We start from the raw sequence: 14396 nt of genomic DNA on the forward strand, positions 1-14396 counted from the left end.
GTTACCAGGTTAGAGTGCAGTGGCGTGATCTTGGCTCACTGCAACCTCCATCTCCCAGGTTCAACCGATTCCCCTGCCTCAGCCTCCAGAGCAGCTGGGACTACAGGCACAAGCCACCATGCCCAGCTAATTTTTTGTATTTTAGTAGAGATGGGGTTCCACCATGTTGGTCAGGATGGTCTCGATCTCCTGACCTTGTGATCGACCAGCCTCAGCCTCCCATAGTGTTGGGATTACTGGCACGAGCCACCGCGCCCGGCCTAAGCCTGTTTATTTATTTATTTATTTTTAATTTTATTTTTTTGAGATGGAGTTTCACTCTTGTTGCCCAGGCTGGAGTCCAGTGGTGCAATCTTGGCTCACTGCAACCTCTGCCTCTTAGATTCAAACGATTCTCCTGCCTCGGCCTCCTGAGTAGCTGGGATTACAGGCATGTGCCACCACGTCCGGCTAATTTTTGTATTTTTAGTAGAGACGGAGTTTCTCCATGTTGGCCAGGCTGGTCTGGAACTCCCGATCTCAGGTGATCCGCCCGCCTGGGCCTCCCAAAGTGCTGGGATTATAGGTGTGAGCCACCGCGCCCGGCCTAAGCCTCTTTTAATTCACAGGTTCCTCTCCATCCCTCTTTTTCCCTTACAATAGAAGCATTGCATGCCTGGGCATGGTGCCTCACACCTGCAATCCCAGCACTTTGGGAAGCCAAGGCAGCAGGATCAGTTGAGCCCAGGAGTTCGAGATTATCCTGGGCAATATAGTGAGACCCCCCCCATCTCTACAAAAACTACAAAAATTAGCTGGGTATGGTGGCTGCACCTGTAGTCCCAGCTACTGGGGAGGCTGAGGTGGGAGGATCGCTCGAGCCCAGGTGATCAAGGCTGCAGTGAGCTGTGATCACATCACTGCACTCCAGCCTGGGAAACAGAGTAAGACCCTGTGAAAGAAAGAAAGAAAAGAAAGAAAGAAAGAGAGAAAGAGAGGAAGGGAGGAAGGGAGGAAGGGAGGAAGGGAGGGGAAGGGAAGGAGGAAGGAAGGAAGGAAGGAAGGAAGGAAGGAAAAAAGGATCGCACAATTGGCTGCTTGTCCTGAAGTGTTTCCTATGGTCTAAATGTTGCTGATCCTACACTCATCGTGTAGTTAGTTCAGGATGTTCTTCTGTCCTTGGTATTCCCTGCAAATTGGCAGTTGCTTCTAGAACTGGGGTCAGACTCAGCTTTGATTACTTTGACATGACTACGGATGGCGTTCTGTTCTTTCACAAGGAGGCTTGTAATGTTCGGCTGTGCCTCCTTTCCTGAGTCCAGTAGCCATCGAGAATTAACTCCTTAGAGATTACAAAATAGTGATGTCATATCTCTTGTATTTCTTCCTTATTTATTTACTTATTTAATTTTTTTTATGAGATGGAATCTCACTCTGTCACCCAGGCTGGAGTGCAGTGGCACAATCTCAGCTTACTGCAACCTCTGCCTCCCAGGTTCAAGTGATTCTCCTTCCTCAGCCTCCCTAGTAGCTGGGATTACAGGCTTGTGCCACTACACCTAGCTAATTTTTGTATTTTTAGTAGAGACGGGGTTTCACCATGTTGGCCAGGCTGGTCTTGAACTCCTGACCTTGTGATCCGCCCTCCTCAGCCTCCCAAATTGCTGGGATTACAGGCATGAGCCACCGTGCCCAGCCATTTCGTCCTTATTTGTTAGTTGAATTCTTTTTTTTTTTTTTTAATGCAAGAAACTTCTTCTTATGTACTATCTGGTTTTCCGGTGACACTTTTAGAGAAGAAAGGCAAGATAAAAACCTGATTATTGGCCAGGTGCAGTGACACATTCTGGTAATCCCAGCACATTGGGAAGCTGAGGCAGGAGGATCGCTTGAGCCCAGGAGTTTGATACCAGTCTGGGCAACATGTTAAAACTCCATCTCTGCAAAAAATAAAAATAATTAGCTGGGCATGGTGGGATGCATCCCAGCTACCCAGGAGGCTGCGGTGGGAGGATCACTTGAGTCCAGGAGGTGGAAGTTGCAGTGAGCCATGATTGAGCCACTGCACTGCAGCCTGGGCAACAGAGTGAGACCCTGTCTCATAACATAAAATCATTATGGCTGGCACAGTGGCTGACGCCTGTAATCCCAGCACTTTAGGAGGCTGAGGCGGACAGATCACTTGAAGCCAGGAGTTCGAGACCAGCCTGGCTAACATGGTGAAACCCTTCCTCTACTAAAAACACACAAAAAATTTAGCCAGGCATGGTGGTGCATGCCTGTAGTCCCAGCTACTCCAGAGGCTGAGGCATGAGAATCACTTCTCTTGAACCCAGGAAGCAGAGATTGCAGTGAGCCAAGATCACACCACTGCACCTCAGCCTGAAAGACAGAGACTCTGTCTCAAAATAAAAAAGAAGAGAAAGGTAGGAGGGTCAGAGTTATAGAAGGTGTTATGATGGAAGCAGAGGGGTGTGTGTTTGTGTGTGTGTGTGAGAGAGAGAGAGACAGAGAGAGAGAAAAGGAGATTGGAAATTTCTGCCAGAGTGGTGGCTCACGCCTGTAATCCCAGAATGTTGTGAGGCTGAGGCAGGCGGATCACTTGAGTTCAGGAGTTCGAGACCAGCCTGACCAATATGTTGAAACCCTCGTCTCTACTGAAAATACAAAAATTGGCCAGGCACGGTGGCTCACGCCTGTAATCCCAGCACTTTGGGAGGCCAAGGCAGGCAGATCACGAGGTCAGGAGATTGAAACCATCCTGGCTAACACGGTGAAACCCCGTCTCTACTTAAAATACAAAAAATTAGACAGGCGTGGTGGCGGGTGCCTGTAGTCCCAGCTACTCAGGAGGCTGAGGCAGGAGAATGGCGTGAACCCGGGAGGCGGAGCTTGCAGTGAGCCAAGATCGCGCCACTGCACTCCAGCCTAGGTGACAGAGCGAGACTCTGTCTCAAAAAAAAAAAAAAAAAAAAAAAAATTTAGCTGGGCATTGTGGCGTGCGCCTGTAATCCCAGCTCTTCAGGAGGCTGAGGCAGGAGAGTCACCTGAACTCAGGAGGCAGAGGTTGCAATGGGCTGAGAGTGCAGTATTGCACTCCAGCCTGTGGTGGTGGGCGCCTGTAATCCCAGCTACTCAGAATCCCACCACAGGTGCTCAGCACACAGTAGACACTCAATAAATTTACACTGAATGGAAAGATTGAAAGGTGATTTCAAGCTCCCTGCAGACCAAGAATTTCTGAAGAGTATTCCTGCCTAGCTAGCCAGTGGGGAGAGGTATAAGAAAGAAAAGGGGCCGGGCACGGTGGCTCACGCCTGCACGCCCAGCAATTTGGGAGGTTGAGGTGGGCGGATCACCTGAGGTCAGGCGTTGGAGACCAGCCTGGCCAACATGGCGAAACCCCATCTGTACTAAAACTAAAAAATTTATCCGGGCATGGTGCTGTGCACCTGTAATCCCAGCTACTCAGGAGGCTGAGGCAGAGGTTTCAGTGAGCGAAGATCGCGCCACTGCACTCCAGCCTGGGTGACAGAGCGAGACTCTGTCAAAAAAAAAAGAAAGAAAGAAAAGAGAGAGAGACAGAAAGAAAGAAAGGAAAGAAAGAAAGAAAGAAAGAAAGGAGGGAGGGAGGGAAGGAAGGAAGAGAGAAAGGGGGAAAAGAAAGAAAAAGAAAGAAAGAGAGGGAGGGAGGGAAAGAGAAAGAAACAAAGAAGGAAAGAAAAAGGAAGAAAGGAGGGAGGGAGGGAAGGATGGAAGGAAGAAAGAAAGAGGGGAGAAAAGAAGAAAGAAAGAGACAGAGAGAGGGAGGGAGGGAAATAGAAAAGAAAGAAAGAAGGAAAGAGAAAGAAAGAAAGAAAAGGAATTTTGCTTGCGTGGGTGAGGAAGATGCTCTTAGACCTCTTAAACAACTTCCCTCCTCCCCCACATTCCTAATACCCTGGGTGTTCATGATAGAAAATGTGACCCTTCTCTCTCCCACCCTGTCCCAGGCTGAGGCTTGAGTCAGAAAAGAAAAGAGAGAGGGAGGAGGTTCCCGGGCACTCCAGAATACATTGAACCCCTTGGAGCCACTTTCAGCTCCTTTGCCATTTTAGGGGCCTCCTGGAAACTCCAAGGCACCCCTGCCCCCATCTGGAATGCTTCACTGCCCAGAGAGACTGCGCCTGTCTCTGAACAGTTTTTTTTTTTTTTTTTTTGAGACAGTCTCGCTCTGTCGCCAAGGCTGGAGTACAGTGGCGCGATCTCAGCTCACTGCAAGTTCCGCCTCCCGAATTCAAGCAATTCTTCAGCCTCAGTCTCTCCAGTAGCTGGGATTACAGGCACCTGCTATCAGCCCAGCTAATTTTTTGTATTTTTAGTAGAGACAGGGTTTCACCATGTTGGCGAGGCTGGTCTCAAATTCCTGACCTCAGGTGATCCGCCCACCTCTGCCTCCCAAAATGCTGGGATTACAGGCGTGAGCCATTGTGCCGGGCCTGTCTCAGAACATTGACGCCCCTGACATGAGAGCTAATTGGCCCCAGTCAGGAGCTTCAAAAGACAGCATTGGTCAGTTGTGGTGTGCATGCCTGTAATCCTAGTGCCTCGAGAGGCTAAGACAGGAGAATTGCTTGAGGCTGAGAGTTTGAGACCAGCCTGGGCAACAAAGCAAGACCCTGTCTCTAGAAAATTTATTTATTTATTTATTTTTGAGACAGAGTCTCGCTCTGTCGCCCAGGCTGGAGTGCAGTGGCGCAATCTCGGCTCACTGCAAGCTCCGCCTCCAGGGTTCAAGCAATTCCCCTGCCTCAGCCTCCCTAGTAGCTGGGATTACAGGCACCTGCCACCATGCCTGGCTAATTTTTTGTATTTTTAGTAGAGATGGGGTTTCACCGCATTAGCCAGGATGGTCTCCATCTGCTGACCTCGTGATCCACCCGCCTCGACCTCCCAAAGTGCTGGGATTACAAGCATGAGCCACTGCACCCAGCAGAAATTTTTAAACATTAGCTGGGCATGGTAGCATGTTCCCGTAGTTCCAGCTACTCAGGATGCTGAGGCGGCAGAATTGATTGAGCCCAGGAATTTGAGGCTACAGTAAGCTATGATCACGCCACTGCACTGCAGCCTGGGCCAAGAGCAAGACTGTCTCAACCGGGGTGCAGTGGCTCACGCCTATAATCCCAGCAATTTGGGAGGCTGAGGCGGGTGGATCACTTGAAGTCAGGAGTTCGAGACCAGCCTGGCCAACATGGTGAAACCTCATCTCTACTACAAATACAAAAGTTAGTCGGGTGTGGTGGCACGCGCCTGTAGTCCCAGCTACTTGGGAGGCCAAGGCAGGAGAATCCCTTGAACCCGGGAGGTGTAGGTTGCAGTGAGCCGAGATCGCGCCACTGTACTCCAGCCTGGGCGACAGAGCGAGACTCTGTCTCAAAAATCATCATCGTCGTCATCATCTCCACTTCCCCCTTGACTTACTCAGTCTTTATGAGCTGCCCACAGCGGGCGGGCAGCCGCCAGGAGGCTTTGAACTTCCTCTCCGGCGCCTGGAATCAGCGGGAAAGGAACGCGTCTGAGCGGCCAGAACAGCTGCTCTCGAGTTCACCACCAGAGGGCGCTGCTATCTAGGGTAAACCCCCGGGGTCCGCGGTTGTCAAACCGGGTATATATAGAGAAGGAATTTTCGGAGGGGGCAGTGGGGGAATCTATCTCTAGCTTTTTCTTATTGTTGTAAAAATAATTTCCCAAAAATAAAAATAGGCTGGGCGCGATGGCTCACGCCTGTAATCCCAACACTTTGGAAGGCCGAGGCGGGTGGATCACTGGAGATCAGGAGTTCAAGATCAACATGGTGAAACCCTGTCTCTGCTAGAAATACAAAAATTAGCCGGGCATGGTGGCCAGCAGCTGTAATCCCAGCTACTCAGGAGGCTGAGGCATAAGAACCCCCTGAAGCTGGGAGGCATAGGTAGTAGTAAGTCGAGATCGCCCCACTGCACTCCAGCCTGGGTGACAGAACAAGACGCCGTCTCAAATAAATAAATAAATAAATAAATAAATAAATAAATAAATAAATAAATCGTAAATTACAAAACAATGACAAGCTTTAAAAATAGGCCAGGCGCGGTGGCTCACGCCTGTAATCCCAGCACTTTGGGAGGCCGAGGCGGGCGGATCATGAGGTCAGGAGATCAAGACCATCCTGGCTAACAGGGTGAAACCCCATCTCTACTAAAAACACAAAAAATTAGCTGGGCCTGGTGGCGGGCGCCTGTAATCCCAGCTACTCGGGAGGCTGAGGCAGGCGAATGGCGTGAACCCAGGAGGTGGAGCTTGCAGTGAGCCGAGATAGTGCCACTGCACTCCAGCCTGGGCGACAGAGTGAGACTCCGTCTCAAAAACAAAACAACAACAAAATTAAATTAAAAATAAAATAAAAGAGGTCACGGTTTTGGGCACCGTTAATTCCAGCTAGTGAGCAGGCTGAGATGGGAGGATTTCTTGGGCCCAGTAGTTCCAATCCAGCCTTGGCAACACAGCAAGACATCCCACCACCACCCCACGTGCCCTCCCCTGCCACCGTCTTAAAAGACAGAGAGAGATTCAATGGTTTGGAACTAAAGAGAACTAGGTTCAAATCTTTTTTTTTTTCTCTTTTTTTGAGATGGAGTCTGGCTCTGTCACCCAGGCTGGAGTGCAGTTGTGCGATCTTGGCTCACTGCAGCCTCTGCCTCCTAGGTTAGAGTGATTCTCCTGCTTCCGCCTCCCAAGTAGCTGGGAGGTAGCACTCGCCACCATGCCCAGCTAATATTTTGTATTTTTAGTAGAGAGAAGTTTTCACCAGGTTGGCCTGGCTGGTCTCAAACTCCTGATCTCCAGTAATCTGCCCACCTCAGCCTCCCAAATTGCTGGAATTACAGACATGAGCCACCACGCCTGGCCTAGGTTCAAATCTTGACCCTTCTGAGCTGCGTGACTTTGTCCAAATTCCTAAAGGTCTCAGAAGCTCAATTTATCTCCTTTCAGGGACTGACTTGAGGTTGAGATAAAATGGATTACACAAGTGTCTGATGGTGTAAAGGTGGCACTAAATAAATGTACACTGCTACAGTTTTTATTTCCTTAGTGACTTCACAGCTGTCTGCCCTGCAATGTACAAGTTCCCAGACTGGAAGGAATTATGGGGAAAAGCTAATAGGGGAGGGTGGAAAGGCAACCCCGTTCCCTTCTGAGCACCAGCCCAGATTCTGAGTCATCCTTTCTGCCCTGAGTGTTTGAGGTCCTGCTCTTGGGCTGACCTTTCTTGGTGACCTGGTTGTGAGTACAGTGTGGCAGGAAGACTGTGGTTAGTTGCTGGGGGCGGTAGAGGCCAGTCACTGGACACGATGTGCCATTACATAGTCCTAACAACCTTGTGGGCTTGTCTGAGAAGAATCCTGCATGTCTCAAGCCAGAGAGAATTTTTCATGCTCTTCCTTGAACCTGAGTCATCTATTTCCTGTACACTTTGTCTAGGACTCTGTCAAGCATCTCTCAGTCTTAGGACCCCTGCTCCAGGAATCCTTACCTAATGGGATTGACATCTTTTCTATACTCTTCTAGGCCTGTGTGCTTACCCCATTACAGCATTGACCATCTAGGATTCAACTTATGTCGTTAAATCTTAGCACCATTCATGGTGCCAATGAGCAAACAGATATCATGTGCCTCCTGATATCATACACTAAGAAGGACACAACATCACTGCCAAAAATATATAACAGGCACCTTATGGGGAAGAAACATCAGCATCAGACAAATGCAAAATGGAGGACGTGCTACAAATAACCGGTGTGTACATCTCGAAAATCTCAGTGTTTGGCCAGGCATAGTGGCTTATGCCTGTTGTCCCAGCTACTCAGGAGGCTGAGGTGGGAGGATCACTTGAGCCTAGGAGGTTGAGGCTGCAGTGAGCTGTGATCTCACTGCTGCACTCCAGCCTTGGTGACAAAGCGAGACCATGTCTCAAAAAATGCCAGTGCCCTGCCTGGCATAGCGAATGCACCTGTATTCCCAGTTACTCAGTAGGCTGAGGCAGGAAGATTGCTTGAGCCCAGATTTGAGACCAGCCTCGGCAACATAACAACGACCCCGTCTCAGATTAAAAAAAAAAAAAAGGACCAACAGGATATGACAATGAAATGCAGTGGATGATTCTGGATAGGGTCCTGCTCATAAAAAACATGGCTGTGAGGCCGGGCGCGGTGGCTTACGCCTGTAATCCTAGCACTTTACAGTGTATCTGGGCGGATCATGAGGTCAGAGTTCGAGACCAGCCTGACCAACATAGTGAAACCCCATCTCTACTAAAAATACAAAAATTAGCTGGGCATGGTGGCGTGTGCCTGTATTCCCAGCTACTCAGGAGGCTGAGGCAGGAGAATTGCTTGAACCCAGGAGGCTGTTGTGGTGAGCTGAGATCATGCCACTGCATTCCAGCCTGGGCAAAAGAGGGATACTCAGTTTTTTTTAAAAAACAAAACAAAACAAAACAAAACAAAAAACAGCTGTGGCCAGGCACAGTGGCTCATGCCTGTAATCCCAGCTCTTTGGGATGCCGGGGTGGGAGGATCGCCTGAGTTCAGGAGTTCAACTTCGAGACCAGCCTGGGCAATGTAACTAAACCCTGTCTCTACAAAAAAATACCAAAATTAGCCTGGTGTGGTGGCATGTGCCTGTAATCCCAGCTGCTCAGGAGGCTGAGGCAGGAGGATCACTTGAGCCCAGGAGTTGGAGGCTGCAGTGAGCTATAATCGCACCACTGCACTCCAGCCTGAATGACAGAGTGAGACCCTGTCTCCAAAACAAAGGAAAACAAACAGAAACACAAACCACAGCTGTTCAGGTCATGCTTGACACAATTGATGAAACTGGAATATGGACCATAGATTAGATAAGAGTACTATGTCAGGGTCAAATTTCCTGAAATTGCTAGCTGTACCACAGTTGTATAAACACTTTTTTTTCTTAGTAAAGGGCAAAAGGCACACGTTATGTGTGCAATATATCCTTAAGTGGGTTAGAAAAAGAAGATGTACAAAAAAGTGTGTATTATCTCACCCTGCATGAGTGTATTATATAAATATATATGAATACGTCTCTATGTGAGTGTATTTTATCTATCTATGCACTTATGCACTTATGTATTATGTATACGTGTGTGTGTTGTTGTTTTGTTTCTTGTTTTTTTTTTTTTTGAGACAGAGTCTCGCTCTGTTGCCCAGGCTGGAGTGCAGTGGCCTCATCTCGGCTCACTGCAAGCTCCACCTCCCAGGTTCCCGCCATTCTCCTGCCTCAGCCTCCTGAGTAGCTGGGACTACAGGTGCCCGCCACCACGCCCGGCTAATTTTTTGTATTTTTAGTAGAGATGGGGTTTCACCATGTTAGCCAGGATGGTCTCGATCTCCTGACCTCGTGATCCACCCGCCTCGGCCTCCCAAAGTGCTGGGATTACAGGCGTGAGCCACCGCGCCCGGCCTTTTTTTTTTTTTTGAGATGGAGTCTCGCTCTGTCACCCAGGCTGGAGTTCAATGGCGCAGTCTCAGCTCACTGCCGCCTCTGCCTTCCAGGTTCAAGCGATTCTCCTCCCTCAGCCTCCCGAGGAGCTGAGTTTACAGGCCTGAGCCACCGCGCCCGGCCTTTTTTTTTTTTTTCTGGGACAGAGTCTCACTCTGATGCCCAAATGGGAGTGCAATGGTACGATCATAGCAGACTGCAGCTTCCACCTCCTGAGCTTAAGTTGTCCTCTTGCGTCAGCCTCCTTGAGTAGGTGTGGGAGTACGGGTAGGCACCACCACACCTGGCTAATTTTTTATTTTATTTATTTTTTTATTTTTATATTTATTTATTTATTTTGAGATGGAGTTTCGCTCTTGTCACCCAGGCTGGAATACAATAGCACAATCTTGGCTCACTGCAACCTCTGCCTCCCGGGTTCAAGCGATTCTCCTGCCTCAGCCCCCCAAGTAGCTGGGATTACAGATGCCACCATGCCCGGCTGATTTTTTTTTTGTATTTTCAGTAGAAATGGGGTTTCACCATGTCAGCCAGGCTGGTCTTGAACTCCTGACCTCAGGTGATCCGCCCGCCTCGGCCTCCCAAAGTGCTGGGATTACAGGCGTGAGCCGCCGCGCCCAGCCCTAATCTTTTATTTTTTGGAGGGACGGGGTCTCACTTTGTTACCCAGGCTGGTCTGAAATCCCTGATTTCAAGCAATCCTGCCACTTCAGTCTCCCAAAGTGTCAGGATTACAGGTGTGAGACACCCTGCCCAGCCTGTTTGTGTATGTTATATATATATGTATCTCTCTGTATGTAAGTGTGGCTCTCTCCATATATGTATATATATATATCTTTATGTGTATTACATATGTATGTGTCTCTGTGTGTATTATATATATTTATATTTTATGTCTCTGTGTGTTTATTTATTTATTTTTTGGATATAGGGTCTTGATCTGTCCCCTAGGCTAGAGTGCAGGGGTGCAATCTCGGCTCACTGTAGCTTTGAGCCTCGACTTCCCAGGTTCAAATGATCCTCCCACCTCAGCCTCCCAAGTAGCTCGTACTACAGGAATGTGCCACCACGCCTAGCTATTTTTTTTTTTTTTTGAGACAGAGTCTTGCTCTGTCACCCAGGCTGGAGTGCAGTGGTACGATCTCCGCTCACTGCAGCCTCCACCTCCTCGGTTCAAGCGAGTCTCCTACCTCAGCCTCACAAATAGCTGAGATTACAGCCACACACCACCATGCCTGCTAATTTTTGTATTTTTAGTAGAGACGGGGTTTCACCATGCTGGCCAGGCTGGTCTCGAACTCCCAGACTCAAGTGATCCACCCACCTCAGCCTCCCAAAGTGCTAGGATTACAGGTGTGAGCCACCGTGCCGGGCCCCAGCTAATTTTTTTTTTTTTTTTTGAGACAGAGTCTCACCCTGTCGCCCAGGCTGGAGTGCAGTGGCGCAATCTCTGCTTACTGCACCCTCTGCCTCCCGGGTTCAAGCGATTCTCCTGCCCCAGGCTCCTGAGTAACTGGGATTAACAGGCGCGTGCCTCCACGCCTGGCTAATTTTTACATTTTTAGTAGAGACCGGGTTTCACCATGTTGGTCAGGCTGGTCTGGAACTTCTGACCTCATGATCTGCCCACCTTGGACTCCCAAAGTGCTGGTATTACAGACGTGAGCCACCGTGCCCAGCCTGGCCCCAGCTAATTTTTTAAATTTTTTGTACAGACAGGGTCTTGCCATGTTACCCAATCTTGAACTCCTGGGCTCAAGCAGTCCTCCCACCTTGGCCTCCCAACGTACTGGGATTACAAGCATGAGCCACCTTGCCTAGCTTAATGGCATTTACATTTGTAGTGAAATACACATAACAGACTGGGCGCGGTGGCTCATACCTGTAATCCCAGCACTTTGGGAGGCTGAGGTGGGCGGATCACCTGAGGTCAGGAGTTAGAGACCAGCCTGGACATGGCGAAACCCCGTCTCTACTAAAATACAAAAATTAGCCAGGCGTGGTGGTGGGCACCTGTAATCCCAGCTACTCGGGAGGCTGAGGCAAGAGAATCATTTGAACCCAGGAGGCGGAAGTTGCAGTGAGCAGAGATTGCACCACTGCACTCCAGCCTTGGCGACAGAGCAAGACTCTGTCTCAAAAAAAAAAAAGAAAAGAAAAGAAAAAAAGAAATATACATAATATAAAATTGGTCATTTTAACAATTTTTAACTATGTTGGCCAAAGTAGCCCACACGTTGGGATTGGAGACCCGGTCTTGCCCACCGTGGTGGCCCCAGCACAGTGCCTGGCTTATATAGGTGCTCCAGGAACAATTGATCAGGATGACTTTGTCTTTGCTGGGTAAGAGACCACATTCTAAAGGTCAGTTTTTGGCCAGGCACAGTGACTCACACCTGTCATCCCAGCACTTTGGGAGGCCGAGGCGAGTGGATCCCTTGAGCTCAGGAGTTCGAGACCAGCCTGGGCAACACGGCAAAAATCCTGTCTCTACAAAATCTACAGAAATTAGGCAGGTCTGGTGGCACATGCCTATAGTCCCAGCTGCTTGGGAGGCTGAGGTGGGAGGATCACTTGAGCCTGGGAGGTTGAGGTTGCAGTGAGCTGTGATTGTTGACACTGCACTCCAGCCTGGGTGAGTGAGACCCATCTCAAAAAAAAAATACATAAAACAGGGCTGGGCGTGGTGGCTCATGCCTGTAATCCTAGCACTTTGGGAGGCTGAGGTGGTGGATAGCCTAAGCTTAGGAGTTTGAGACCAGCCTGGGCAATATGGCAAAACCCCACCCCCTCCACTAGAATACAAAAAATTAGCGGGCGTGGTGGTGGGCACCTGTAGTCCCAGCTACTCGGGAGGCTGAAGCACGAGAATCACTTGATCCTGGAAGGCAGAGGTTGCAGTGAGTCGAGATTGCACCACTGCACTCCAGCCTGGGTGACAGAGTGAGCCTCTGTCTCAAAAAAAAAAAAAAAAAAAAAGGCTAGGCCAGGCACAGTGGCTCACACCTGTAATCCCAGCACGTTGGGAGGCCGAGACAGGTGGATCACCTGAGGTCAGGAATTTGAGACCAGCAGAGCCAACATAGTGAAACCCCGTTTGCACTAAAAATACAAAAAATTAGCCAGGTGTGGTGGTGCACACCTGTAATCCCAGCTACTCGGGAGGCTGAGGCTGGAGAATCGCTTGAACCCGGGAGGCAGAGGTTGCAGTGAGTGGAGATTGCGCCGTTGCACTCCAGCCTGGGCGACAAGAGGGAAACTCCGTCTCAAAAAAATAAATAAATAAAATAAAAAATAGGCCGGGCGCGGTGGCTCACGCCTGTAATCCCAGCACTTTGGGAGGCCGAAGTGGGCGGATCACGAGGTCAGGAGATCGAGACCATCCTGACTAACACGGTGAAACCCTGTCTCTATTAAAAATACAAAAAATTAGCTGGGCGTGGTGGCGGGCGCCTGTAGTCCCAGCTACTCGGGAGGCTGAGGCAGGAGAATGGCACTAACCCGGGAGGTGGAGCTTGCAGTGAGCCGAGATTGCGCTACTGCACTCCAGCGTGGGCGACAGAGCAAGACTCCATCTCAAAAAATAAATAAATAAATAAATAAATAAAAAATAAAGAGCAGTTTTTAGAATAAAATCTAGAGCCAACTTGAGGCTGCAGTATAGACTCTTTTGTAGATTGCTCACAGCAGGTGCCCTTAAGACCCTGGGTCTGTGGTGTGTTTTGTGCTGTGGGACACATGGCTCCAAAGAAGTCCCTGAAAATCAGATCATGAAAAGGTCATCAGGTCAGGGAAGTAATTGATCAGTTCTCTCAGTTTAAGAAGCTGGGGAAGAGGAGGAGCTTGCATTCTGGGATAGCCTGGGATAGCTGTGGCCCTACTCAGAGAGAGGCTGGGGGCTTGGGGGTGGACAGGCCAGACGGTGACCATCTGAACCTACTCCTCTCTGGGGTTTTCCTCCCTCCCTTTCCTGTCCACTGCTGCTGGGAGGGATTTGCTGTCCTGGCATCTGGCCCAGCTGACAGGGCCAAGTGTATGAGTGGCGGCCTGCACGTCAGCCCTTGGGTGTGCAGTTTCAGATTCCAGAGAATGAGCTGGCTTGGAGCCCTGCTGAGTCAATGCCCTTCTCCTTGCCAGTGCTCCGAGCCAACCTGCCCCGAGTTCTTCCTGGCAGGCTGGTTTTCTGTGCCAGCCTCCCCTTCCTGACAGGGTGTAGGGGAATGGGTAGGGAAGAGGCAGAGGAGATCGGTGCAAGTTTGAATGAACACTTAGCCCTGTGGAATGAATGTGGTCCAGCCCTTTAGCCTCACTCAGTACTTCCTTTGTCCCAACTCTATCCCTACCCCAGGCTCAGAATGTTGGGGTATCTCCACCTGCCTGGGAACTTCAAACATACAGGGGCTGGGCTTAGAGGGCAGCAGCACCTTCGTTCAGTGCGTGAGTGAATGAATGAATGAGGGAGAGGAAGAGGAAGGTCTTCCATGTCTGAAACTTTTTTTTTTTTTGACACACAGTCTCACTCTGTCACCCAGGCTGGAGCGCTGTGGTGCAATCTCAGCTCACTGCAACCTCCGTCTCCTGAGTTCAAGCGATTCTCCTGACACAGTCTCCCGAGTAGCTGCAGGCACGTGCCACCACACCCAGCTAATTTTTTATTTTTAGTAGAGACGAGGTTTCACCATGTTGGCCAGGCTGGTCTCGAACCCCTGACCTCAGGTGATCCGCCCCCCTCCCCCCACCAGGCCTCCCAAAGTGCTGGGATTACAGGCGTGAGCCACCGCGCCCGGCCACAGACTCTTATTTTATTTCTTTTTTAGAGACAGGCTCTCACTCTGTTGTTGCCCAGGCTGGAGTGCAGTGGCACCATTGTGGCTCAC

Source organism: Gorilla gorilla, chromosome 20, assembly GCF_029281585.2.
Source record: "Gorilla gorilla gorilla isolate KB3781 chromosome 20, NHGRI_mGorGor1-v2.1_pri, whole genome shotgun sequence".
In the NCBI taxonomy this organism is placed as follows: Eukaryota; Metazoa; Chordata; class Mammalia; order Primates; family Hominidae; genus Gorilla; species Gorilla gorilla.